Source organism: Lissotriton helveticus, chromosome 6, assembly GCF_964261635.1.
Source record: "Lissotriton helveticus chromosome 6, aLisHel1.1, whole genome shotgun sequence".
Taxonomy (NCBI): Eukaryota; Metazoa; Chordata; class Amphibia; order Caudata; family Salamandridae; genus Lissotriton; species Lissotriton helveticus.
In genome coordinates, this window is record NC_136067.1 from 1625796969 (window position 1) to 1625822867 (window position 25899).

The window sequence follows — 25899 nt, forward strand, 5'->3', positions numbered from 1 at the left end:
AGCGGCTTGTCTAATACCCTTTGCCTGCTCAGTTGCTTGGAGTTGGAATGACGGGCAAAGGGTGATGAATATGAAGTAATAACACAGTGTACTAGAGATGGGCTTTTTGTGTTGACTGTGATCCAGCCAGGGACATGGGGTACTTGTTGGTATTACCTTATGCGATTCATTCAAATCACAACTCCTTTGTTCATTTAATGACCGCTAATGGGGCGGATTGTGCAACACCACAGATTTCTAAATTGCTTATGTGTGGAATTAGCCTGCACATGCTCATTGATGTGTGTCAATAATCATGGGTTTCTCTGTTGCATCCAGTACGGTGTTTAGGCAACCTGTGGGATAAACTGGCCTTAGATTTTATCGGACCATTTTTGGTGTTAGTTAAGGCACGTCAGTACATTGTCATGTTGCTGGACTATCACTATGGGTGGTTTGAGGTCAGATTGGTGACAGAGATGACTGCTAAGGTGGCTGTGCCAGTTTTAGATAGAAGAAATTGTCTAAGCTGCTTGTAGTCTTGAGACCTGGAGTAATATTAGGACCATAGCTAAATCCAGCACTGCTGCATTTTATTGCGCCACTCCAAATCAATTGGTGTGGTTGAAAGAATGAATTGGTTGTTAAAAATGTGTGTGTAGTTAGCATTTGCGAGGTTCTGTGAATGTGTGTAAAGTGGTTGAATAATTGTTTAAAGTCTAGAGGTTAGCACCTTATGACGTTCCTCAGGAATTACCTTTCATCATAGTGAAAGGCTATGTTCTAGGGGAGAAATAGATTATCAGTATGACTGGAATGAGGTGGAAAGCCTGACCAGGATTTTAAAGGCGTTGTTGAAAGGATGCACATGAGACAAAAGTCAAAGCCTAATGTAATGCAAAGGAAAGAGTAGCGGATGTTAGTGTGAGATTTCTGAACTGGTGTAAGTTTGTAATCGTCGGCTGTTCGGTATGAGATTGTCTGTGTTTATGGTGCTGAAAATGGTATAAATATGTGGCTCTGGAACAAATGCAATATATTTAAAGTGAGGTAAGTGCATGTTCTGGTATAAAGACTTCCTTTTTGGGGTTTTGGCCAATCTTCTGTGTGTCATGCAGGTTAGCAATGCAGTGTATTTTGTTTTATTTTATGGAGAGAAATAGTATTAGTTGTTGCTGAGGTTATGAACATCACATGCACTTTCAATTCTGAACAATGATGTCATGCTTTAATCTCTCTGATGTGCAAACAATTTAACTGTATTACCTTGTGTGGCATGGATTTGTGGATTTGAAATCTTCTGTTTTTAGTAGCAAGTACTTCTTTCTGAAGAACCAGTGAGCTTAAGGCGCTCTGCATACGCTTCAACAAATTCTCGGGTGCATTCTGCATCTTTCCTTTGTTTATTTGAAAAGACCTTACTGATTTTCAAAGAAATCGAGTGATCGTTCTTCCCGTTTTCCAGCCACAACCAATCACTTTTTCATCAAAGGAAAACAAACAGGACCACATAGGGACCCTATGGGACAGGGCTCCAAAGGGACAGGGCTCCATATAAGACTGTCAAGTCACAAGTTTTTTTCCCTTTGGGACCACACTTCACCACACCAATTGTACCAGCTGTTCATTCATATATTCAATAGTAGTGTCTAATACACCATGCATTCATAACCCCAATCCTGAGTAACTCGCTTCCTTATTTGCGATTTGCTAATTGCTAATCGCAAATAAGGAATGACTCCCCATTCATTCCTATGGGCCTAAAGGCCCATAGGAATGAATGGGAGAGCCATTCCTTATTTGTGATTAGCAATTAGCGAATCGCAAATAAGGAAGCAGTAAAAATCGCAAAAAATATTGCGATTTCTACATGCATCCCGTTTTGCGAGTCTTTAATAGCGATTCCTTAAAAATCGCTATTAAGGACTCGCAAAACAGGACTTTGATGAATCTGGGGGGTTAGTTCGTACTTTACTTCCTTCACCACCTGTTCGGATTTACCAGCTCCTCGACGAACACATTATGCACAAATAGGGTTGGGGAATTGAGCTCAAGTCACCTTTGATCTCTACATATAAACAAACATTTTCTTTAAAGGTTTATGGCTATTCTTAATCGACCCCCCCCCCCCCCCCCCCCCCGTATAGTGCACAATTTGCCATTAGAGTGAAATCCTAGCACCTTTCGCCTGTTTCAAAAAGGAATGAACATGAATATTCAACGCACTATATGTGCATATATATCTTGGGTAAGGTGGTCGAGTTTACCTTCGTCAGTAGATACGATGAGTTTGCGTAAGGGGAGAGTGAAAGCGGTTAGAACTGTTCATTCAATAGTCACAACAAATTAAACCTCGTATGATTAATGGGGAAAAGGTGGCAATACATCTTGGGATATATGTTTATTTATAAGTTTAAAGTTAATGTAACACGGACTTTTCTGTTATTTGCAAATATCTCACATAATAGAGTAACGGCGACCATATTCTAATTATTCCTTGAGGTGAAGCTATAATATTTGTAATCACTAGGTGGCGCTGTTGTATAAAAGGCTTTATAAATCACACTTTAAGTACATTTGAAAACAATTTACTACAAATGTGTTCTTTTTATTAGGCTTTTAAGGAGAACCAGAAAGTGCGCGCATAAGATCATCGGCACTTCTAGAAGTTTCTTTTTGGATTAACAACCGTTTACGTCGGCTTGAGTTAAAAACGGTCATGAATTTCCGGCAAGGCTTTTGCTTTGGTGTAATGTTCAGGCTGATAAAACGTTTCCTTACATTATTCGTTTTAAACTAAGGAATGCGTAAAGGAGACAACTGAAGTAATGTTTTGCTCATTTACAAGTGACCGTTTTCTTAAGCTTTGACTGAACAGGCTTCCCTCGCTTCAAGTACACCTTAAAATGCCTAAGGTTTAAAGCAATTATCTTCGATATTATATTTCGTACACTAAGCCTAGCTTGTTGATTAGGTTAAAACATGAAATGCAGGTTTTTTTCTTGGCACAGTTAACGCGTTCCCATCTTTTCGTGTCTGTTTTGCCAAAATTTGCATTCCTAAATTAAGCCCGGAAAAATAAAACAATTCAATCTGACATCTGCAGTGTGAGGTGAGCCTACCCTGCCCTGGTCCATCGCGGCTGGTGTGCCGTTTGTGTGGAGGGCGGGCGGCCATCTTACTAGGAGTCCTCTCCCCGGCTGAACCTGTGGCAGCGGTCTAGCTGGGGGAGGGACGTGCTCCTATAAAAACACCATGCCATTTCTGTCACGCGTGGCGGGCGCGCCTTAGGCGCGCCGAAGGTAAGCCAAAGGTCAGCCCGTATGCGCCCGTCCGCGCCTCGGCCGTTACGGACGCAGGACGGGCTGCCTCTCAGTCTCAGACTGGGGCTAGCACTGCGGTTGTGTACACTCGTGAGCAGTTGCTGTCTTTGCGCTCTACAGGGTGCCCGGATGTCGGGGGGGAGGTGAGGAATTGTTTATGGCTCAACCCTTGCCCGACCTGCGGCTTTTGCTGTGTGGAAACACTGCCTGCCCCCTCACCCCCGGAGATGGCTCCTCACGTATTTTCCGCAGCTCTAGTTAATGCGCGCTCAGTGTGCAAGCATGCTGCGGATATTTTCGAGCTCCTTGCGGACAGCTCTCTCGATTTTCTTTTTGTTACGGAAACCTGGCTCACTGCGGCTAGTGCTCCGGATGTCGAGTTAGCTGTCCCTCGAGGCTACAAAATATACAGGAGGGACAGAGCTCTGGGAAGAGGGGGGGGTGTGGCATTTATTCTGAGAGATTCATGGACAATTCAGGTGGATCCTCCGGAAAACTTAGGAGGTGGTGAAGTGATGAACTTCTCTTTGGTCCTCTCCCCTCATTTTACTCTCGGGGGTACCCTAATCTATAGGCCTCCGGGGCCGGCCGGACCGTTTCTTACGGCACTGCTGGATTTTATTGTCCCCCGAGCTCTGAGATTCCCCCATTTTTTATTGCTGGGTGACTTTAACATTCATGCCGAAGAAGCGGATCTACCGGAAAGTAAAATTTTGCATGACTTTCTGGACCTGGCGCATCTTTCCCAGTGGATCTCCCTACCCACGCACTCAGGGGGGCACACCCTGGATGTGATTTGTTCCAATTTTTCTCTCCAGGTAGATGCCCCTCAAGTTTTGACGTGGTCAGATCATCAGCTGATCAGATTTGCGTGGTCAGCTTTGGGAGCCGCCACTGGGAGGGCTAAAACCGTCTGTGCTAGAAAAATCAACATTGAGACTCTGGCGGCCACCCTGAATGAGTGTCGGCCCGTGCTGGGCAGTGATCTTGCCAAAGCGGTGCTGACCTTCAATGAATGGATGTTGGCGGGGGTTTCGGTTTCTTCTAAAGGGAGGTGCGGTGGCAGATTGCGCTCCACTCCTTCCAAACCTTGGTTTTCTCCTGAGCTGCGTATCCACAAGCAGGCCTGTAAAAAACTCGAGCGGGCTTGGCGTCAAACCTATTGCCCTCTGGCCAAGGTTATTCTACGTAGAGAACAGAGAAGTTACTACGCTAGTATTAAAATGGCCAAAGGTGTATACTACGCCAATCGAATTGCTAAAGCCAACAATAGCAGTCGCGAGATTTTTGCGATTGTGAATAGCTTCCTTGCCCCTTGTGTTGAGCAGCGGATAGTACCAGCTTCAAAGGCTTGGTGTGAGAGCTTGTCCATGTTCTTTGAGGAGAAAATAGCTGCTATTCAGTCAAGCTTTGTTGCCATCAGCCTTTTGATTGCCATGCCTGACTTTTCTCCCCCTTTGAGGGGTCTATCGGCCAAGATGACTGAGTTTGTTCCTCCTACCACTATTGATACCCTGGCTGTGATCAAATCTCTGAAATCTGGATCACCATCGGACCCATGTCCGGCAAGGGTTTTGGCAGGCGTTGCTGATGTGGTTGTGCAGGAAGTGACACATTTGGTCGGCCTTTCTTTTAAATCAGCCACAGTGCCCGCCGAGTGGAAACAGGCTAAGCTTCTACCTCTGCTTAAAAAGGCCGGAGCGGACCCTGCAGTGTTGGCCAATTATCGGCCTATTTCGTTGCTTCCTGCTTTGGCCAAAATTGGCGAGAAATTGGCTTTTCAGCAGCTCAATGAGTTTGTGGAAAGATCAGGAGCCCTTCACGCGGCCCAATCTGGGTTCCGTGCAGCCCACAGCACGGAGTCGGCCTTGGTGGAAATCTCGGAAGCAGTCAGGGAGTGTCTGGATGGTGGCGGCAGAGCGGCTCTAATTTTATTGGACCTCTCTGCCGCGTTCGACACGGTACCTCATCCACGCCTCCTTGCTCGGCTCGCTGACATTGGCGTCAATGACCTCGCTTTAGATTGGCTGCGCTCCTTTTTGACGTCGAGATCTCAGCAGGTATGGCTCCCCCCTTTTTCATCGTCGGCTAGATCTCTCATGACAGGGGTCCCCCAGGGCTCGACTTTGAGCCCTTTGCTCTTTAATGTTTATCTGACCCCCCTGATAGACTTAGCCGAACATCTGGGAGCCAAAATTATAGCGTATGCTGATGATACGCAGCTGCTGTTCACCTGGCCGGGTGCGGTTTTGGAGACAGAGCAGATCCAGAATTGTCTGTCCTCAGTTTTCAATTGGTTAGCTTCATCGCAATTGAAATGCAATGAGGACAAGACCGAAATTCTGCTCTATGGCCAGTTCCCCCCTAATTTCAGGGACTTACTTTGGCCGGCTGGCTTCCCCATGCCCTGTACTGCTAATAGCCTTGCTAAGAATCTGGGGGTTTGGTTCGGGGACGACCTCCGATTTGAGGGGCACATCAAGAAGCTAACCGGAGGGTGCTTTGGGACCCTGAAGTCGCTCAGAAAGTTCTTTCCCTATCTGCCTGCCTCGGCACGTGAGTCAGTAGCGAGAGCTTTAATCCTCTCGCGCCTGGACTATGCCAATGCCCTGCTAAGTGGCTCTCCGGCCTATTTGGTTAGGCGGCTCCAGGTAATCCAAAACGCGACCGCTAGATTGTTGGGGAATATCTCCAGGCGGATCAGCTTTAGGAATTACCTGAAGAGCCTGCATTGGTTGCCAGTTCCTCATAGGATTACTTTTAAAATTCTGACTCTGGCTCACTAAGCCATCAATGGGCTGGGTCCCGCCTACTTGAAGAAACGATTCATTCGGTACTCTCCCAACCGTGACTTGCGCTCGGCTGCTCAACATCTGATGCAGGTTCCCCGCTTCCGGCGTGTCCGGCTGGGAGGGCACTCAGTGGCGGTGAAAGCCGCGTCAGCTTGGAATGAGCTCCCTCTTTCTCTGCGTGCTATTGTTGACTTTGCTGCTTTTAAAAAAGCGTTAAAAACTCATTTGTTTGGATTGGCTGTTCAGTTCCTTTGGTCGGTCTAGTGTTTGCTGTCAAAGTTCCTTCTTTTTCTTTTCGCGGCAGGATACTCCGGCAGTAATTGAGCGCGTTACAAAACAGCATAATAATAATAATAATAATGTTTTTATAATGGGACGTAAATAAGTTCATTTTATCCTTTAGTTTCTTAGAGAAGTCAGGCAATTGTTTTTTATTTTATTAGTCGTTCTTGAATCTCAGTAGTTTTGTAGGTTGTGGTTAGATAAGTCAGAAGTCCATTTCACTTTGATTAGAATTTGGAATCCTCTATTATGTTTTCACTTGAACTTGTTGCTACTTTTAAAAGCATAGACTCAGTTGAGTAATGCGCCCACTGCTGAAACAAGCATTTGCAATGCAATAGGTCTCGCATTTGCGAGATTTTGAGCTATTGGCATTGTAAATGACAATGCCTTTTATTTATGTTTAAAAACCTGTCTGCTGCAATAATAAAAGGCATTGTCATTTTTCACTACCAATAGGTTAAAGTTAGAAAATGCGAGACCTATTGCATTGCAAATGCTTTTTTCTTTTGTAACTGGTCTAGTTTCTGACACCTTTTCGATTTTATCATGGCAGAGACTTCGGAATGAAACTAATGGCACTACTTCCATCTTAAATGAGAGTTGTTGCTTAGTCAACTTTTTCAAGTCAAGGGTATGTGCTTAAGGACTTGTGTCCCTAAACTTAAACAAAGTGACACCCACCGGTATTTGTCTGCTGACATCTGGGTGCGGCATGTCATTGTACAAATGTAAGTACTGTCCTGTTAGCCACCTGTGCCGATCCTGAGAATGCTGCAAAGAGGTATTTGTCCAGTTGGGGGCGGATTGCCCTTCGCAGCGTAGCAAACATCGCCAAAATCAAAAAAAGTGGACACCCTCTACATTGTATCATTATAGTGCCATAAAATGAAATGTAAAATTCGGTGTGCTGTTGGAGATGTATTTTGCATAACTATAACCAACAGCCTTTATTAAATGGCTACCTGACCAATGACTCCCCTGCAAAAGTGCCTATTGTAGTTTATGGATCATCGTTTTCATGCCAATCCCTTATGCATGTACACCGACCCCTGTGCAAGCACTCAAGTACGGAGTTAGCTGTGCAGCTGAAACAATGGCAAGACAACTAACCAGATGGAACTATTTCAAAACGACATATGTTGCAGAAAGGAAGCTTTCTTTGACTCGTGTTGCACATTTAAAGAGTGCTCATGAAAAATTCGCTTTTTAAGTATTGTGAAAGTGTAATGTGCCTTTGTCTATGACCGAGCTACACCTAGCAGTACTGAAGGGTTGTTTGTTAAACTAATATACAGTTTCCTAAAAAGCAATTTGGCTTGAGAAGAAACCGCGAGAAACTTAAAAAACATACACTCACTGTTCTTTAAGTTGCAAACAGGAAACTGCTGGAGTTCTTGGTCTCGTGCGGTCGAGCAGACGCTGTGCGGGGCAATAGACCAGGTCAGACCAGCCTCCAGTAACAGTTCACTTGCAGAGCCGCCCGTACGCCATGGAGAAGTAAACAAAAGCGGTGGCAGACGCATGTAAAGCGCTCTGATACCCCATTGGGTCATGTTCGCGTAATACAAAACTTTATATAAATAAATAGTAAAGTCAAAGTGAGCCGTGTTTAAATAAAAATGCATCATGCTTGCATGGAAAGGGGAATCACAGCACCTGCCTGCAAACGCAGGCACCATGGTGAAACAAAGCATGGCGCCCGTCTTCATAAAATTTATGCATGGCTGTATGGTAATAAAAAAGAAAAAGGCGCACTGCCATTGTAATAGTATAAGCGGGCGCTGTGCTGACACATTAAGCACGGCGCCCGGGGGCCTGTTGGGAGAAACGGGCTGCGAGCCATGGGCACATTGTTAAAAGTGTGGGCCCGTGTTATTGATAAAGTGTGGTATGCGTTCTGGGTAAAAAAAATAAGTAAAACATAAGGCGTGCCCGCTGGTATAATAAACAAGGAGCCAGGGGCGCGAACCACACACCATCGCAACATAATAAAAACCAAGTAGTCCCTACATTAAAAGATACCGCCCTGTAGCGTAAGTTAATTGCAGTTGGTCGATGCTGCTTCCTCCAGAAACGGAAGAAAGCGGAAGTGACATATCGGACCACTAGCCAACAATGAGCGAGATAAGAAGAGCAATGCCAGATTTCACCAATGGCAAGCGACAAAACAAAGAGAAACGGAATGGGTGGAGTTTCACTAGTACTACTGATTACTTGATCCCTCGGAGAGGCAGCGCATGCGCTGCTTTTGCAAGACCTAAAAAGTTATGTGATCTGATGGCCACAGGTTCAAACAAATCCTGGTGTGGTTATCTAGCCTCTAATCCTTCCAATGTATGTTTAATAATTTCACCTGTTACCAATACCTAGAACTGATATCGGTTTCTGTAGAATGCTGCTAATGTCTAGGACTGATTTGCATATAGCTGGTTCCAAACTGAGGTGACTTGGTCTGCAAAATAACGATGGATTGGGATGCGGCTGAGTAATTACCACCGGCTGAGAATTCAAGCATTCCATCCATCATTTGTTTGTATACTTTTAGTGTGTCACCCTAAGTGGGACGGGTATGCCCAGATGTGGGTCCCATGCACACTGTCACTGGAACCAAGTTGTACCTGGCTGATGAGTCCATAGTTAGGGCAAAACTGGTACTGGGTTTTTTGGTCCTGGGTTGCTTGTGTTCTGGTTCAGGGAGGATCTGCCTTGGCAGTGAGGCCTGGACTATTACAATTGGAGCAGGGTCATACTGATTTGCATATGGCTGGGTTTTCAAGCATTCCATCCATTACTTTTTTATATACTTTAGAGCGGATGAGTTGAACAGGTGGTGCCTGGCGTATCACAAGTGGCATCTACACCTGAAGGTTGTGCCGGGACTCTTCCAACAGTCAGGCGAGACCTGACTAGATCTTTTTGCAAGTGTTGAGGACTCACAATGTTGAAAGCTTTGTGCATTGAAGTTTCCGCATGAACACTCGCTAGTAAAGGGATTCCGCCTGGATTGGAACGCAGGACTTCTGTACACCTTCCTGCCCTTGCGTCTTCTGCTTCTGAAAAATATCACAAACGACCTCGTCCACGCCATTCTAGTGGCTATGGATTGGGCCAGGAGAGTATTACCTGGAACTTATAGGCATGAGCACCTGTCCTTCGATCAGGCTACCACTCCGGGAGGCCATTTAGTTGCATCATCTGGGCAGGGTACTCCACCTGAATCTGCTCAGTTTACACCTTTATGTATGGACATTGAGCTGCGGCAGCTGACTTTGTTTGACCTGCCTGAGGTGGTGAATGTCTTCCTTGCTGCCAGGTGCTATTCCATTAAATACATTTATGCTGAGCTCTGGGACAAATTTGTTACCTGGTCTGGCACTTGTGAGAAAGACCTCTGTCAGACTTACTTTTGTTTGTTTTATCTTTAGCCTAGCAAGGCGTTGCGGTGGGACCTATTAAATATTATTTGTCTACCCTTTCGACCTTTCTGTGTTTAAAGGACCAACCATCCTTATTTAAATCACCAATTGTAATGAGATGTATGAAAGTTTTGACGCATGTTTCCCTCGAAGCAGTTTGTGATGCCACAGTGGGACCTTAACCTGGTCTTGATGTTTCTCATGAGTATTCCCTTTGAGCCGATGCATAGTGGCCGGCTGCTTCTCATGACTTCGAAGAGGGTTACCTCATCATGATTATGTCAGCTTATCACTTGAGTGAACTCCAGGCACTTCCACTGCCACTGCCAAGCACCACCTTTTCCTGGACAAGTTGGTGCTGAGGAGTCTGGTGACGTTCATGCTGTAAGTTGTGACTCCCTTTCACTTAGGGCAAGTCATCACCTTGCCTGCGTTCTTTGCTTTAACTCACCCCTCGAAAGAGGAGAGGTTCTATCTGATGGCTCCCAAAAAAGCTTTAAGCTTTTTTGTTGATATTGCCATGGAGCATCTTGTCAATGATCAGCTTTTTGTGTGGCCCACCAAAGTGAAGAAAGGGAAGGCTATGCTGAAGAGGAGACCCTGTTGCGGTTGATAGTCTCTCTGCATCAGCATCTGAAATGCACGCCCCCCCCTCTTACTGCACCTGAACATGTGTTAACTGACCCTTCCTGTGCAAGTTAATCCCACACCTTTACAGTATCACACAACGTACCTCCCCAGTAGTTGTCTCAAGGGCCCTGGAGAGCTGGCGTTTAGATGTGGAATCGCCTATTATGGACGAGCAGTGGCTATTCTGTTGCGGCCAACTAGAACGCCTCTCCCCTAACTATAGATTGAAACGTATTCACTTTAAGTTCCTGCACCGCATTTATCGAACCCCACTGCAGATTAACCGCATGGGTCTCAGAACAGATGCTAACTGTGTGAGATGCCAGACACCACAAGCTACATTTCTCCATCTAGCATGGCAGTGCCTGCCAATAGCGGAATACTGGGGCAAGGTATATGACATTATCCGGTAGGTCACAGGAACGGAATTGAGCCAAACATCTCTGGTGGGATTGCTAGGTTATGTCGAAGATGCTCCCCCTGCAGATCACCGTCTAAGACATGATGCTCTTATTGGTGAAGCGTAGAGTAGCTATACATTGGGGCAAGCACTCCGCTCCCTCAACTGACACATGGATACATGATATCACATTCTGACCAGAACAGTTTGTCCACGTTTTAGGAGCTAATGCCCCCTACGACCAGACCCAAAGACATTTGGGTTCGATTTGCAGCCTGGCTATGACAGAGAGAGCCAAATTCCTCTATACCATCTGGAACATCCTGAGCATTATCCTGCCTAAAAGCACTAAACGTCTCTACTGCTGCAATGAATATGGGCATAACAATGCCATTGACACTGAATGTTGAGGGAACATGTTTATGCTGTAGCGGCCATGCTTGAATGTAATGTTGCAGTCTGAGATGTATGAAACTTTAAATTCCTATTCAACTATTACCGACTGCCTTTATTTTTCACTAAGTTATGAATTTGCGCTATCGACTATATATGTGATCTGCGATGAGTTCCCTTAGTCCCCTCCCCTTTCTGTTGTTGACTTTATTACTGTCAGCCATGCATTTATCCATTACTATGTCAGATTGTAGAATATTGTATGGCTATGAAAACTTAAATATTATTTAAAAAAAAAAACATCTGCTATGCACTGGCGAGAAGCACCCCCCTCAAAGTCTGAGAGCCCATTCCACCATGGCTAAGGCAGCTATCACTGCTTTGACTCGCAGAGTACCTGTTCTTGACATCTGCCATGCTGTGACGTGGGCATCAGTGCAAATGTTCTCAAAACACTACTGCCTTGATGGGCAGGTCTGCTTAAAACTACACATCACCCTTATGGTCCTGCAGGAGTTTTCGGTCTGTGTCCACTCATGTGTCCTCCACCTGGCGAAGAACTGTTTTGTATCTATTCTAAGGTGCGGAATCTGTGGTTAGAAGTATCCAAAAGAAGAGCAAGCAACTTACCTTTGATAACGCACTTTCTGGTGGATACTTTTATCGTGCCTCAGATTTTTCACTTATATGCAGACCACCTAGTGTTGTTAGGGAGTACTGCTGAAGAAAAGTTTTCATATCGAGTCTGGCACCCAAGGGGTTTTATAAGGTGGGGACTCTGTATTTAGATAGATTATCCTCCAGAAAAAGCCAATCGAAGGTAAGTAAATTGTTCTTCAATTCAGACATCGAAACCTAAATTTTGTGGCCTACAAAATTATTTAAAATCCTGTGGTATAAGTTTAATTTATGCATGTTATCTTGGGAACTTATATCAAACACATACTATAATCCTCTTTTCTATTTTTTTTATTGGAATCCTAGAATAACGTCTGTTCAGCTAACAAATGCTCTATCACATATAATGTACTTTTGAAGTAATGCATCTTAAAAATGTGGGTAAATTAGTCATTTTCCTTTGACTGTGAATCAACCTGCAGTTGAATTTGGGTCTTGGTTGCCATAGAATTCTGAAAGATGATATCTAACGCAGATGTAGCAAAGGTGTAAATGTAAAATTAGCATAGTGAGGAGCCCAGGAATGATATACTTATCATGTGCAGGTCACGGTGGTCCTAGAATGATGATGTATATACATACATGCATCACCACACATGCACGTGCATACGTCCTGACGTGGCAGCCATATTTTTTTGTTTATAATTTACTTTTCAAAGATGGCGGACTCCCAAATTGAAAAAAATATAAAAGTGTGGCCATGCAGCAAAGTTAGGCAACCAGGCCCTCCCAAAAAATAAAACAATAAATAAATATGAAAAAAGAAGAATTCGACAGGGATGGGAGGAATAGTGAAGCAAGTGTGGTGCTAGTATAACTGAATTAAACAATGATGAGTGTCTGGAGCAGCGGAGGGAGCAATAGAGGAGCTGGGTGTGGGTGTTGATCTAAAAAAATAAAAAATTAAGTCGAGAAATAGCACAAGAGAGATAGCAAGTAAACACAGGCACTCGCATTAAGTGCTGAAAAAAAGAAGAAAGTTTGTTCACTGAATGTAAGCAGTGGAAAAAAAAGTCATCCATTCACAGGGGATGGTAAGAAAAAGCTATGCTCCACGTGAGGGACACACACAAAAATAGGAGGAAATCCATTGAATATGGAGCAAGCAACGATAGTGACAAGAAAGTAAATTAATTAGCTCACTAATTATTGGTAGTGTTTACAATAAGTCTTGGCCAGCTAAAACCTGTCTGTAGGCGATACCGCGATCACATTATCAACTGCTTGCACTTCTACCCCCTTTTCCATATTCACAAGATGGCTTCCCTCTAAAAGGCACTACGTCCAATTAATAAGAAAGGGATTACATATGGGTCGGCGAGTCCGCATACGGTCTTCTGAGGGGTACTATGTCATTAGACTAACTCTTCCTTTGGTTTAGTGATCTGTGAAGCTTCAGAACCTCTCTGTCTTTAGCAGGCTTATGTTTTTTTCCACGCAGTCTATAAATAATTCCTGATTTTAGTTCAAGATTAAAAATACTTCATAATCACATGGAGAACAATTTCAGAAATACATATCTAGAAGCGAAAACGCATTTAGTGGTGAGTAAGTCATAATCACATAAGCGTATCCGATGAAATCTTTTAAAAGCTGCTGTTAGTTCCCTCATCCCAGTGTTATCCCCACAAGAGGAGTTAGCAGAAATCCCTTAACACGTTCCATTGAAAACACATCTATGCTTTTTATATTTTATGGAGCAAATTGTTGCAGGACTCTTTAGGTTTTGCCAATACAGACCCTGCTGTTTTGTGAGAAAGTTCTCAGACAATATTGCATGTGATTGTAGATGGATGAATTAACTATAAAACTGTCCTAAGTTGGTTCTGTAGGCCTGTGTGTGTGTGTGTGTGTGTGTGTCAAGTTGAATTTAAGGAAAATGGATGCAGTGCGCCATGTTCAGAGGTAAAAAGCATGTGTATTCACTTGTATGAAAAGATAATGTAGGAATTGAGAGGTAAGTGATGTCCCAGTAAGTGAAAACAACGAAATTAATAACTGCATTGACAGCAGGGAGAGTGCTGGATGAATGAATCCAACAGGCCGAAAATGTAATTTGTCAGATTTTTGGCCAAAATTTACTTCACAGCAAAGTGTAAATCATCTCCGTTTCCCCACAAAAAGATTTGCCTGTGAAAATGGAAAATTCTATTTGAGGGTAAAACAAATCAATACTAAAAAGAGAAAATTCGTTGTTTGAAAAAAAGAACCTATTTTTGAACAAAACAATTATTTTTGATGCATTGAATGACTTAATAAAAATTTTTTTTAAAGTAATTTGCTGATTTACTGATTTGGTGTTCGCCAACCTCTGTGATTTCTTGTTTCTTCAGATTTGTATTCGATTTTACAATTAAAACAATACATTTGCTGATCTGTAGTGTGGAAGCATTAAACTGAGCCTGTAAACGCTGGTCATATTCCGGCCACTTGTTTAGGTCAGGAGGAAAATGTGCTATGCTGGTTTCCTATAGTGGACCTCTCAGTAGAGAAGGTCTTAAAAAAATTGTGTTTTCCTAGACAAAACACCTAAATCTGTTGATACCTGAATATATCATGCATGAAGAAGAAACTGTCTGTTTGGCATTTCCCTGAGGTAAAAGGCAATTTACATTGCTTGTCTGTTTAATCCGGCCACTCCCAAGATGTTTAAAGCAAACTTTCTAACAAGAATTGAAAGCTGGAGAACCCCTACACAGAGGGATTTTATAAATCAGCTTAAGAGAACGTGTCCATTGATGATAATAAAACCAAATCAGACCAAACACACTGCAACGGGAACAGGAAAATGATATATTTCTCTAGTACTACAAAGGGTACTCTGGTACTGTGAAACATGAGAAGTGGGGACATGGGGCTAGGTAGAAGATTGTTTAGAACCCGGGAAGGATGAATGCCCTTACAGAGCTTTATAAAGCACCTAGTCCCATAGCTGAAGGAAGGATCAGTCAATTGTATTATTATGCCACAACTGGGTTCAGTCGAAGAATGTCTAACCTAGGCTATTGGTTGCCCCTCTGTTACAAGCATTATCGTCAAAGTATTGGAAAGGCAGTAAAGAGCCTGTACCGTAGCAGGTCTGAGTCCCCAATCGACAGGCTACACTTCCACAGTTGATTTTCATTAAGGGACTGATTATGATGGGAGCAGCAACCAGCCCTGGCGTTATGCTTGACCGGCCCCGGTAGCAGGTGGGTGGAAGGGGGTGTGTGCTAGTGAGAAGCACCGCTCTTGCTTTCGCTGCAGGGGACCGATATTGCAGTACTGCTTCAAAACTGGCCCCCACTGGTCCAAAATCGGCCCCATCCGTCCGGCCAACTGGGAAAACGCCTGGTGCCTGCTACAGCCAGTCCAGCCCTGGCGGTTGGGTCACCAACAGGCCGTCGGTGCAGTCTGACCTCTGACGTCCCTTCGGTCCGACTGCCGCATTATGATGCTGGCGGAAAGACACAAGACTGCCTCCTCCGCCAGGATCACAGATCTCTATGAAGCGGCTGTTGGAGCTACTTCCTACAATGGTGGTGGTGCCCGAGGCAGGCATTGCTGCTGAGATTACAATATCCCTTTCCAACAGCCTTTTCGTGGCAGCAACACCGCCATGAAAAGGTTGTCGGGAAGAGATATGGGGGGACCCCGTTCATCATGGGCCTCTGAAAAGTGACACTGGGGGCACATGTAGTGCCCCAACTAATCTCCGTGCACCATGTGCCAAGCACAATTTGGTGCATGGCACACGGTGCACAGACGTGAAGGTGCATGCACGACATCGGCATGTGCTGCAGCCCTTTCCCACAGCAGCAGGAAGCCCCTGCCATGTTTCCGTCCACCAGCCCAGCAGTCGCATCCAAATAGGGCGGTCAGACCGCCTGCATGCTGATCGGCGGTCTTCTGACCGCTGCAATAGCATCCGGCGGTCCGACTGCCTGACATCAAAATGATGCCCTAACCTAAGTGTCTAGTAAGAAGGCCTGCACCCCCATTGCGATGTACAGGAGGGACACCCCAAACAAATTTCTACTCCACACAGGTTTGGGCATAAGGTTGCATGCCCTACCACCCCATGCCTGCAGTCGGCTGGAAAAGCCTTGGTTTGATTCCTTATCACACTTACTCCTTAGGCTAGTGCATGTGTGCACTGACTGCTACTCCATGGAGCCCTGCCTTTTGGGTTGAGCCGAAAGCTGCTGACAAGCTGTGCTCCAAAGCGCTACCAAACCAGGAGACTGGGGCAAAAAAGGACCATGCCTTTCAGAAAAATGAAAATAATTTCTGGTTGTTAAAGGAAAATCAAAGGTTTGTTAAATCAAAACTACATTTAATGTTATCTTATTTAGCTAAGTAGGAGTCTTTGTTCATTTATGGTGCTGGACTTAGGGCAGCAAGAGACCTGAGACAGAATGGAGCTCAGTGGCATTACCCGTCACATGATTTCACAGTGGAACATAAATGTTTAGTGCCTGCAGCACTGTACATTCCTCTAGATCCTAGTACAACAAGGCTGTGATTGAGAAACTGTCCTAACATTACTTATATTTAAAGGTGATGCCTAAATAAATCTGGTGTTGCCAGCTCTGGGAGAACATGACTGTAGGTGTAGTACTTTGTCATATGACTTGACTGGTACAGCGCGCTCTGATCCATTTCAGGTGGGTCAAAGAAACCTGCATCGAGCATCTTTTTTAGAAAGTTAACTTGTAAGGAACAATGAACAAGGCTAGGGGAAGATAAGTCTATAATAAATCTCATTCCAGGGCAGAGCCTGGTCACTTTCGCTTTCACAGAGGAGATGGAGGCAAGAGTTTTGGCTGTGAATGGTCAATGGTTTAATGAAAGGGGGCTTAAAGTCCTAGAATATAGAGGAAAATGCCCAGGCATCACCGTGTGTTTTTTTCCCATAAGTAAAAAAAAAAAATAGCACTCTGCTGCTTTCCAGAAAGCCCTGTTGATTGGGGCATGTCCGGCTTATTGTCTTGGAGCCCTGTGCAGAAGAAAGTGAGACACAAGGTTTCATGGATTGTATTCCATGGTATTGGTCATTATGGAAAATGTATGGCTAAATGATTAGAGGAGACACTTATGTTTTTCTGGCACAAGTAAAATTGTCTCTTTTAAGTCTTTCAAACATATGGTGTGTACACCAAAGAAAGCAAAGGATTCAGTGGGAAAAAAAATCTGTAATTTAGAAAGTTGAATGTGCTGCTTCATTGTTGCCTTATGGAACACTATGGATTTTGGAGACCAGTGGGAAACATGAGTAAGGTCTTTTTGTCTCTACAGCAACGTATGTGCCAACATTATGATGTCACTGATGGAACAACACTGGTTTTCAATCAAATTCATGTATGTAGAAGAGATACAGACATACGTCTTATTCTTTTCTTACTAAAAAGTATGTGAGATGCCTTTGTACATCCCTTTCACTTGGGACCATTCCCTTCAGCACCATGAACAATCCTGCCACTCTTACTGGCTCTATTTGAGAGTATCCATACCAAACGCACACCTCTATAAGGCTTGAAGAGTCACAGAAACCACCCTTACAATAAAGCATTAAAACTACAGACGCTCTCAAGTGAGAATAATTTGGGATGTGCCATGAAGTATTCTCGACAACTAAATACTGAGGACAAAAAAATGTTTAAAAAAATTGGTAAAGTGATCAGGCCATGACATGGGCTCCATAAATGACCGTACAGAAGGGAGGGACAGCAGAAATGTAGAAAAGGTATTCGAGATGATGTAGGGAGTGGGGGCCAGGGACCAGTGCAAAGTTACTACTTTAAAAGGACCCTGACCCTCAAGGCAACAACCCGCCCGTCCTAAACTGAATGTCAAAGTATCTGATGGTAGCAGTGGAGGAGGGTGAAGGGTACAGGAGTGAAGTGTGAAACAGGAGAGAGTCCTTAATGAGTAGTGTAGCGGTAAGTGTGAATGATTTGCCAAACTGGGGTGGTGTGGTGAGCAAAAGAATGGATTAAACCCAGATCCTTGTGACGGGGGGGGGTGACCGTTTGCATTGTCTAGCATTCCGTCCATCAATTGTTTCTATTGCATATGTAAAATATCCGCAGCATCAGAAAATATTTGGTTTACTCCGTTCAGGTGCAAGTAGTTGAAGATCCATGTCTGCTATTTTGTTGAATAAGAGGCCATGCTTTGATGCATAATTTCCACCCTGAAGCCCAAACGCCTATGCAAACCTACCCACACATGTGAACCTGTTTGTGAATCATAGAAGTGAACTTGTTTGTGAATCCTAGATGTATGCTTGTTTGTCTGCATGGGCAAATATTTTTTTACCATTTTTTTTTTTACTTGTTATGCTCTTAATAAGTAATGTATCTGTTTTGTGCTGCTTTGTGTGTCTACATAGACGTGTTTTAACATTTTAATCCCACATGGCTGTGGATAAAGTAATAATGCTATCTGCTGCAGTTTAATTCCTTGACAAAAGTATATGGTTCACGAAGCGTAATCAAAATGTATGTTGGTCAGGTATTGCTGTATATTCTGCTAATTTGTCCTGCTGTGGAAAAGATCTGTGGGAAAACACAGGGGCATAAAAACCAGCTGCACCATTAACCTCTTAAGCATTCACTGCTTTGACGAATGTGGAGCCTTATATGAGACTTCTCGACACGCCGAAACGTAGCAGCGGCTACACTGGTATTGTGTGTACTATCAATCTACATGTAATTTGTAGACCATAGTAATCTACATATCCAACTCGTTTTCTACAACATAACAGGCTGCAAAAAACCTCTTTAACTCTACCACCCAGAGAAATTGGCTTTGTGTACCTGAGGAATTTCTCTATGTAATCTGTTCCAGCCTTTTGTACAGTACTCAAGTGCTCGTTGGGTTGGATTCCTTTTTCTTGAGAAAAAAAAGTACAATTCAATGCACAAATTGCCTTTTGTTGGGGAATAGTGGCACTTTTTTTGTCGGATCTAATCTACGCATTCATACTTCAGTTTCATACAAAGCGGAGGAATTTAAACCTCAAGAGGAAAATGATCTTGTGTCGGAGAGCCGTTTGGGATAAACAAGCAGTGAGCATGCTTTGTTTGCCAGCCTCTTTAAAAGGAGAGGAGATTTTCTATTAAATCGGATCCCTAGCTTTAGCGAGGATTAGTACGTCAGAGACAGACCTGCAGCCGCTACTGTCTGAGTAACACGGCTTTTAGGTATAATGTGTCGGTAACACCGCCATTTCTCTGCGAGTCTTTCAGCCAGTAACCATCTGTTTGAAATGGGCTGATTGAAATCCTTCAAATTAGTTGTGGCAAGGCACAAATCCCGATTGTATTAAACAATGTTTTTATGGGAGGGATGTTTCCATGTTGTTTGGATCTTGTATAAATCTCTGCTAATGCACCTCAGATCTGAAGATTATGTGCAACTGCGGACGTCCGAGCCCTGCAATTGTGCTTGTCAGACCCGCAATTTGTACCTGACAGTATGCTGATTTCCGCTGCGCGTTCATAGGTTCCGGTCTGTGCGTGAGGAGGCGCGCAGGGGAAGTGAAGTCACAGATCAGCGACTGTGTGTTACTGCAGATAAGCAGACGCTCGTGGTCTGTGAAATCTGTTTTGAGCCCAGTGGATATTGATTGGCCAGCGAAGGTGGTCTGTCAGTGATAACATGACATGCAGTGGTGGGTTCTCAGAGGGCTCCCAATCTATGAATGAAAAAAAGGGGTGTCAATTGTGAATTTACAAGAAAAATACCGAATATGTATTTTATTTGTTTAAAGTAAGAGGCCTTTTATCTATTTATTATGATTATTATTTTTATTAATGTTATTTCAGTTATTATTGTTAATATTTCAGTTATTATTGTTTGTATTGGTATTGATAAAGTTAATGTTAATTTCACCAATACTGCTAATAAAAATAGGGCATTCTCCTGCCGTATAAGGTTTCTCGAGTGACCATTTGAACCGCAGTAGTACACTTATAGCCCTAAGTAGATCTAGTTTATTCCATCGAACGAAGACAGAATGACGTGTAATTGTTTACATCAATGGATGCTGAAGGTAAATAGAAAAACTTGAGATGGGCAGAAGGTTGGCGAGATCAGCTCTATGGGGCTGCTGCTGTCCAGCATTTCTACATTTTGAGACAGTCCTCAAAGATTCATATCTGTGTTAAATGTACTGATGTCGCAAAATTAGCAACAACACAAATTAAATGGGAGGAGAGTCGACATTCTTAATGAAGCTAGAAGGTTGAGCAGGTTGAAATGGTATAAGATTTGAATCAACTTAATGTGATGTAATCACATATAGGGTAAATAAAAATGTTATACTCTACGAGATTAAAGAAGAGGTGCAGCAGGTAAAGCCGTAACAGTAATGCATTGGATGTAAACACATTAAGAATAATGCATTTTCTCTGGTCACCATATTAAAAAATGAAAAACGTATGTAAACTTAAAAATAATAATTTAAAGGGGGCAGAACTAAAAAGAGGCCTGGTCTCTTTAACATAGTTTTACGATGAAAAACAAAAGAAGTTTGCTCTTTGTACCGCTAAAAAAGAGGGCTGCTATGGGACATATTTGCGATACATTTGCGACTGTTGTATCTAAAAAGTTCCTTTCGAAAGTCTTAGAACTCTTATGAGGTTACTTACACATCCTTTTTTACATACCATACAGGTTACTGAATTCCTTGTAAGACACAAGGATCGAACCACACAGCGATTGAACCACCGCCCACCCTAACGTTTGGTATGTTCCCTCTGTATCCAGCAGATCTTCCGGATGCAATATGTCAAAACAATTTGGAATTCATACTGTGGCATTACAGCAAACCCAAAGGCTTCCTGCAAATTTTGGCACACAACTGTTTAAGCAGCTTAGTTTAAGACTCTATCAAAGACGGCTGGCTCCGCGTGTTAAAATCTTTGCTAATGTGCACATAGATACATGCTCTCCTGTCCTTCATGCCAACAGAGCACTAAATAAACCTAGGGTTATAACTATTGCCTTATCTGCTGGTTACTGTCAACCGTAAGTAAACATTGAAAGGATTCTGAAACAATCGCTCACTGATTTAGTGTTTAAACAGTATATTCTTGGGAGCTGCTCTTCGATGTCTTCTTCTGTCTATAACACCAGGCGTTGTGTCTTCATAGTTAAATAGTAACCGCTTACTGCTGTAAAGCAGCAGTGTCTGTTCATTTGATATAGTTAGTAATGTTACTACTTGAGTGTAATAATTAAATTACGGACGGAATTCATATAATAGATGGTTTGGAACTGGAAAAAGAAATTTGGATGAAATGCTAGGGAAAATGTACCTGCCCCCAGTGCAGGTACTCGTTGAAATACCATCCCCGTGTGGTAGCTGAATTTCATTGCTAATATGCGTCAAACTCAGTTTTCAAAAGGAGACCGGTAAATCAGTGCAGCAATACTTCTGCTACCTCAGCTGGCCATGATACAATAATGGAAGTCTCTCCATTTTAAGTTCTATGATAGCACATGGGCTACCAGGTCTAGTTGAAAGAAAAATATTAATTAGAAGAATATTGAATAGTGCATAGTTGAAAATTGTGGATGGTAAGAAGACTCCCTATAAATAACAATTATTAGGAAAGCTGATAGGTCTGGTGTAAATCTGCTAATGCATGCAGCCTAAACACATTAAAGCCAGTCAAGAAACTAATGGCGGACTATATTGAAGGCTCTCTCATTGGGAATTAGTCCCTAATGCAGTTTAGTGCAATCCAACGGGTGAAGGCAGAAGGATACACCTGAACAGCCAATAGCATTAAGTGAAAGATAAATACTCTTAATGTTGTTGACAAAGTCACAATCCAGTGGCTGAAAAAGGCGAATCAAAGAAAGCCAATGGTTAAATGAAGATGACCCACAACCCACTCTGTGTATATGCTAAGCAATTGGTCTGCTTCACAGCTGCCCTGTCATAACCCGGGTCATAAAACAAAGAATCTCGAAAAATTATTTATAGCAAACAAGTATGTTCTGAATAATACGCTGCAGCGATTTTCAAAACTAGTACCTGCCAATTATTTAATATTTTTTCTTGTAAATTGTTCATAGAAAGAGGAATCTGGTGAATAGGTGTGTGTGAGCTATGAATATGTCAGTTTTCAACATGTGTTTTTACAGTCACAGGAGGCAGAATTTCTCTGCAAATTGTATCTCTTTCCGCAGCTCAAAAGATTTTTCTTTTACGTGCTTTGGGTCAAGCCCTCCTACCCAAATGTTTTCGTTGTATATTTCATGTAAGTGTGGAGTCTTAAGTCTTATCTGTGTTACTGCTTGAGTACCTGGAGGAGTAATTGAGAGGCATTTTTTGGAAGGGCATCCAGAGGAGTTTCATGAGCCACTCTGCTGATCCTTCAGTGTAGGGACCTGTACAATATGTCCACAAACAATATCCGCTAGAAATATCTGCATAGTAGACACCAATATCGCCCAAATATGGAAGTTACTAGTAGTAACTTAGCACACATAAGGGGAGATCTCCGCCACCGTGGCAGAGATCTCCCTGTAGGAAAGTACTAGGAATATGAATAACGTTTTTTTTACTACACATGTTTTAATATTAAATATTAATATAATTGAATTACATTTTTTTATTTATAACGTAGAACTAATAAAATGTCACCGCACCATTAATTCAATAACTATGTGTAGTAAATAAATGATTAATGTAACTATTTTAATGTATTCAATTGAGCAATAATTTAAAAAAAATCCTACCTTCAATAAAGTTTTTATTTATATTTAATTTGTAGTAAATGTTTTGCATAATTAATTTAAAGACTTTTTTATTTTTTAATAAGCTTAAATTTTTATAACGTTGAGGATAACATTATTAGTATGTGTGTGTGCAACGAGTATTGATGGGTGTGTGTTTATATATTATCAAGCCCCCCCAAGCCCCTCCTTCAATTCTTTCAAAGCCCTCTCATTTAGATGTAAGTGTTCCTTATTTTCTAGCCATTGCCACTTGCCCCTCCCACAATTACTACTCACATGCATTCCTGTGTGTGTGGAGATATCCACCACTCTGGAGAGGTTATCAGTACATATAAGATAAGGGAGGCAGAGTTCTCTGTAAGTGAGTTTGTGAATAACATTTGGTAGTATTTTGCTAGAACTTCTGTAGTTCTGCTTTATGCACCCCCAAATTCCGTTTTGTGAATAGACTCCGTAATTTTTATTTCCATTTACCAAAGCTCTAAAAAGATAACATACAGAGGTGTAGCTTTTCTGTATATTAAACTTTACTACACATTTCTCTGAATCCAATCGAGGAGTAGAAGGTCGCACTGGATTCTCCAACTGTAATTCAACATTTTCAGTAGAGAGATCGTCTGCATCAAGAAACAAACCTTGTGTGCTAAATCCGAAATACTTGCCTTCCAGGGCTTCATATGTATGAGCATGGGGATTAACAATACGCCTTTGCAAGCTCACTGCATGCAGACAATACAGATTATCAGATTATCATTGGAAAAACATGTCCGCTTGTAAGAAAAGAGATCTCCTGCTCTGTTGTTCCTTTACATTGCAAAGGAACATCCTGCAGATACCACCTTGTGCTGAGACTTTAATGATTTTGAGCCCAGCATCAATTTTTGCAAGTCGTGCATCTTGGATAATGCGGAGTAGTATGACAAAGCATCATCACCAATTGAGTTGGATATTTGTTCACATATACTAAAGGAGGAGGGCTTGTTGTCCAGTTTAACATTTTTTAAACACCCAAGCACTTCATTCTTGAGAGGAGTCCACCTTATGGAGAAAGTCCTTTCTGCTAGTTCAAAATCTGTAACAAATGACGTAGCTACACCACAGGAGGGACACAGGTGCTACTGTTTTTAGCGGATGCAATCCGGAAATCAGAACACTTATGACCACTAAAAAGGGTTGTGACATGTACCAAACTTATTATCGACTCGCAAAATAGGTTTTGCAAGTCGCTATTAGGAAGGGGTGTGCCAAGGGCTTCCATTCCTAATAGCGAGTCGCAGGAAGATGTAAGATTGTTTTCCGACCCCAAATGTGATTGGCAGCGAAAATGTTTAAGAGCACGGACCACTACCTGCTGTTAAATAAATGAAACTGAAACGTTTCATTTTTATTTTTGAAACGCATCCCATTTTCCTTTAAGTAAAATGGCCTGTATTTAAAAAAAAAAAAGTTGCTTTATTTAACCCCTTCGGTGCTCATGACGGAGCAGTTCCGTCATGAGCGTCGGTTGAGCTGTGCTCATGACGGAACCGTTCCGTCATGACCACACCCGTTTCTTAGAACGTTCAGCACAGCGCGAAAATTCGCGCCGCGCTGAACGGGTTAAAAAGCAAACACAAATATCAGTGTCTGTGGTCCCCAGCATGCCACCATCCCTTTGTTATTGTCCATTCCCAATTGGTCTCAAATTGCGACCTGCCTCATGAATATTAATAAGCAGGTCATTTGCGACTCTAGTGGAAATCGCAAAATGTGTCTGCGATACATTAGCACGTTTCGTTTTGTGACTCACAAATTGCGAGTCGCTAAAATTAGAAAATTATGAGTTGCAAAAGGAAATGGTTGTACATCTGGCCCCAAGATTGTAAATATCCAGACGGCACGCAGGGAATTTGCTATGTTCTCCAACACTGAGGGGCATAATAACAGCCTGCATTGTGTAGTAGGTTTAGTAGTGCTACTAACATACTGCAAAATATTCTTCACAAACCTACATACAGAGGTCAATTCTTCCTCCTCCCCTATCTTTTATGTGTGAAGATCGCTGTCCCTTATGTGGTGATCTCCGTACACGTAGGTACATATTTTCGTTGTAAATGTGAGAGGGAGAGGGAAGAGTGGGTGGATAATGGGGAATATTTACTACTACAGGACGGGGTTAAGGGAGTAGTAAGGAGGGGTTTAGGGAGGGACGAGCACCAACCCACTAAAGAGGAATCCCATTCCTATTCACAAAGTGCACTTCTATATTTAATACATCCAAAAAGGATCCAAAATAATCGTAAAAGTACTCCACCTCAGAGATTGAGTAAGTTCAACACCACAGATTACACATCACTGTTACTGCAACACACACCCCATACAAAATAAGGGAGTCAGGGACTTAAAATATGAGCCAACAGGAAATAATGTTAAAGTAAATTAACTTAGTTTAACATTTAAAAAATATAACTAAATTTGATTTAATGTTAAAGTGTATATAACCTGGTTACTAACCTTTTTTTAACTTGAAAATGTAATATTGAAGTCCGTACTCTGAAGGATCGATGTCATGCAAAAAGTCTTTTGTAAGCAGATCTTGTTCCAATTAGAGCACTGGATAGACCACCAAGGAGCCTTATCTCACTTGCAAGCAGAGTTTTGAAGCAAAATGAGCACCATAGACCAGGCCTTCAGGTATATGTCTATATATTGGAAGACTGTGCTCATTGAGAAATACCATTTATACCTGGTCTTTGTTGACCTGAAGTCAGCATTTGACTTGGTCCCCCTCTTCAAACTATGGGAGGTCCTAAAAGAAATCGAGGTACCACCAGATCTTTTGGACATTATAAGGCACCTGCATAATGACTCCTACGTGCAGGTTCGCTGAGGTACTAGGGGTGAATTTACAGACCAGATAGGGACTTATAAGTGCGTACGGCAGGAGTGTGTCCTGGGGGGGAGCCTGTTTTCATTGTATCTTAACAGGGTGGTTTCCTATTTATAAGATTGTGAGTCACACATCCGGGTTGTTGGTCAGGAAGATCCCCTCCTCCTATTTGCCGATAAAACCCTCTTAATTTTCAAAAACCCGAGAGGCCTCCAAACACTGCATAATAGATTTGAGGAGTTGAAATGAAAATGAAATGAAAACTGGTATTTAGTAGAGCACACAGCTACACAAACAAGAGTGTCCTGGCGCTTGCGCAGCGATAAGAGAGGAGTGAAAGGGCCAGTATTTTATTGAAGCAGCCTTGTCTTTAGGCTCTTTGTAAAAGAAAGTAAGT

At 42.6% G+C, this 25899-nt stretch overlaps 1 protein-coding gene across 13 annotated transcripts in view; it reads left to right on the plus strand.

Moving 5' to 3' along the window:
• WDPCP (WD repeat containing planar cell polarity effector) overlaps positions 1-25899 on the plus strand; it is a 2510630-nt gene that overhangs the window by 162057 nt on the left and 2322674 nt on the right. Inside the window, exons 1-2 of one of the 13 annotated variants that reach the window (XM_078649439.1) lie at positions 19521-19553; positions 20558-20629. The exons of 11 other annotated variants lie outside the window; for them this stretch is intronic. The gene's annotated coding sequence lies outside the window, so the exon portion shown is untranslated. Of the gene's footprint in view, positions 1-19520; positions 19554-20557; positions 20630-25899 lie in introns of those variants that run through there. One more of the 13 variants, XM_078649438.1, reaches the window with a different exon arrangement.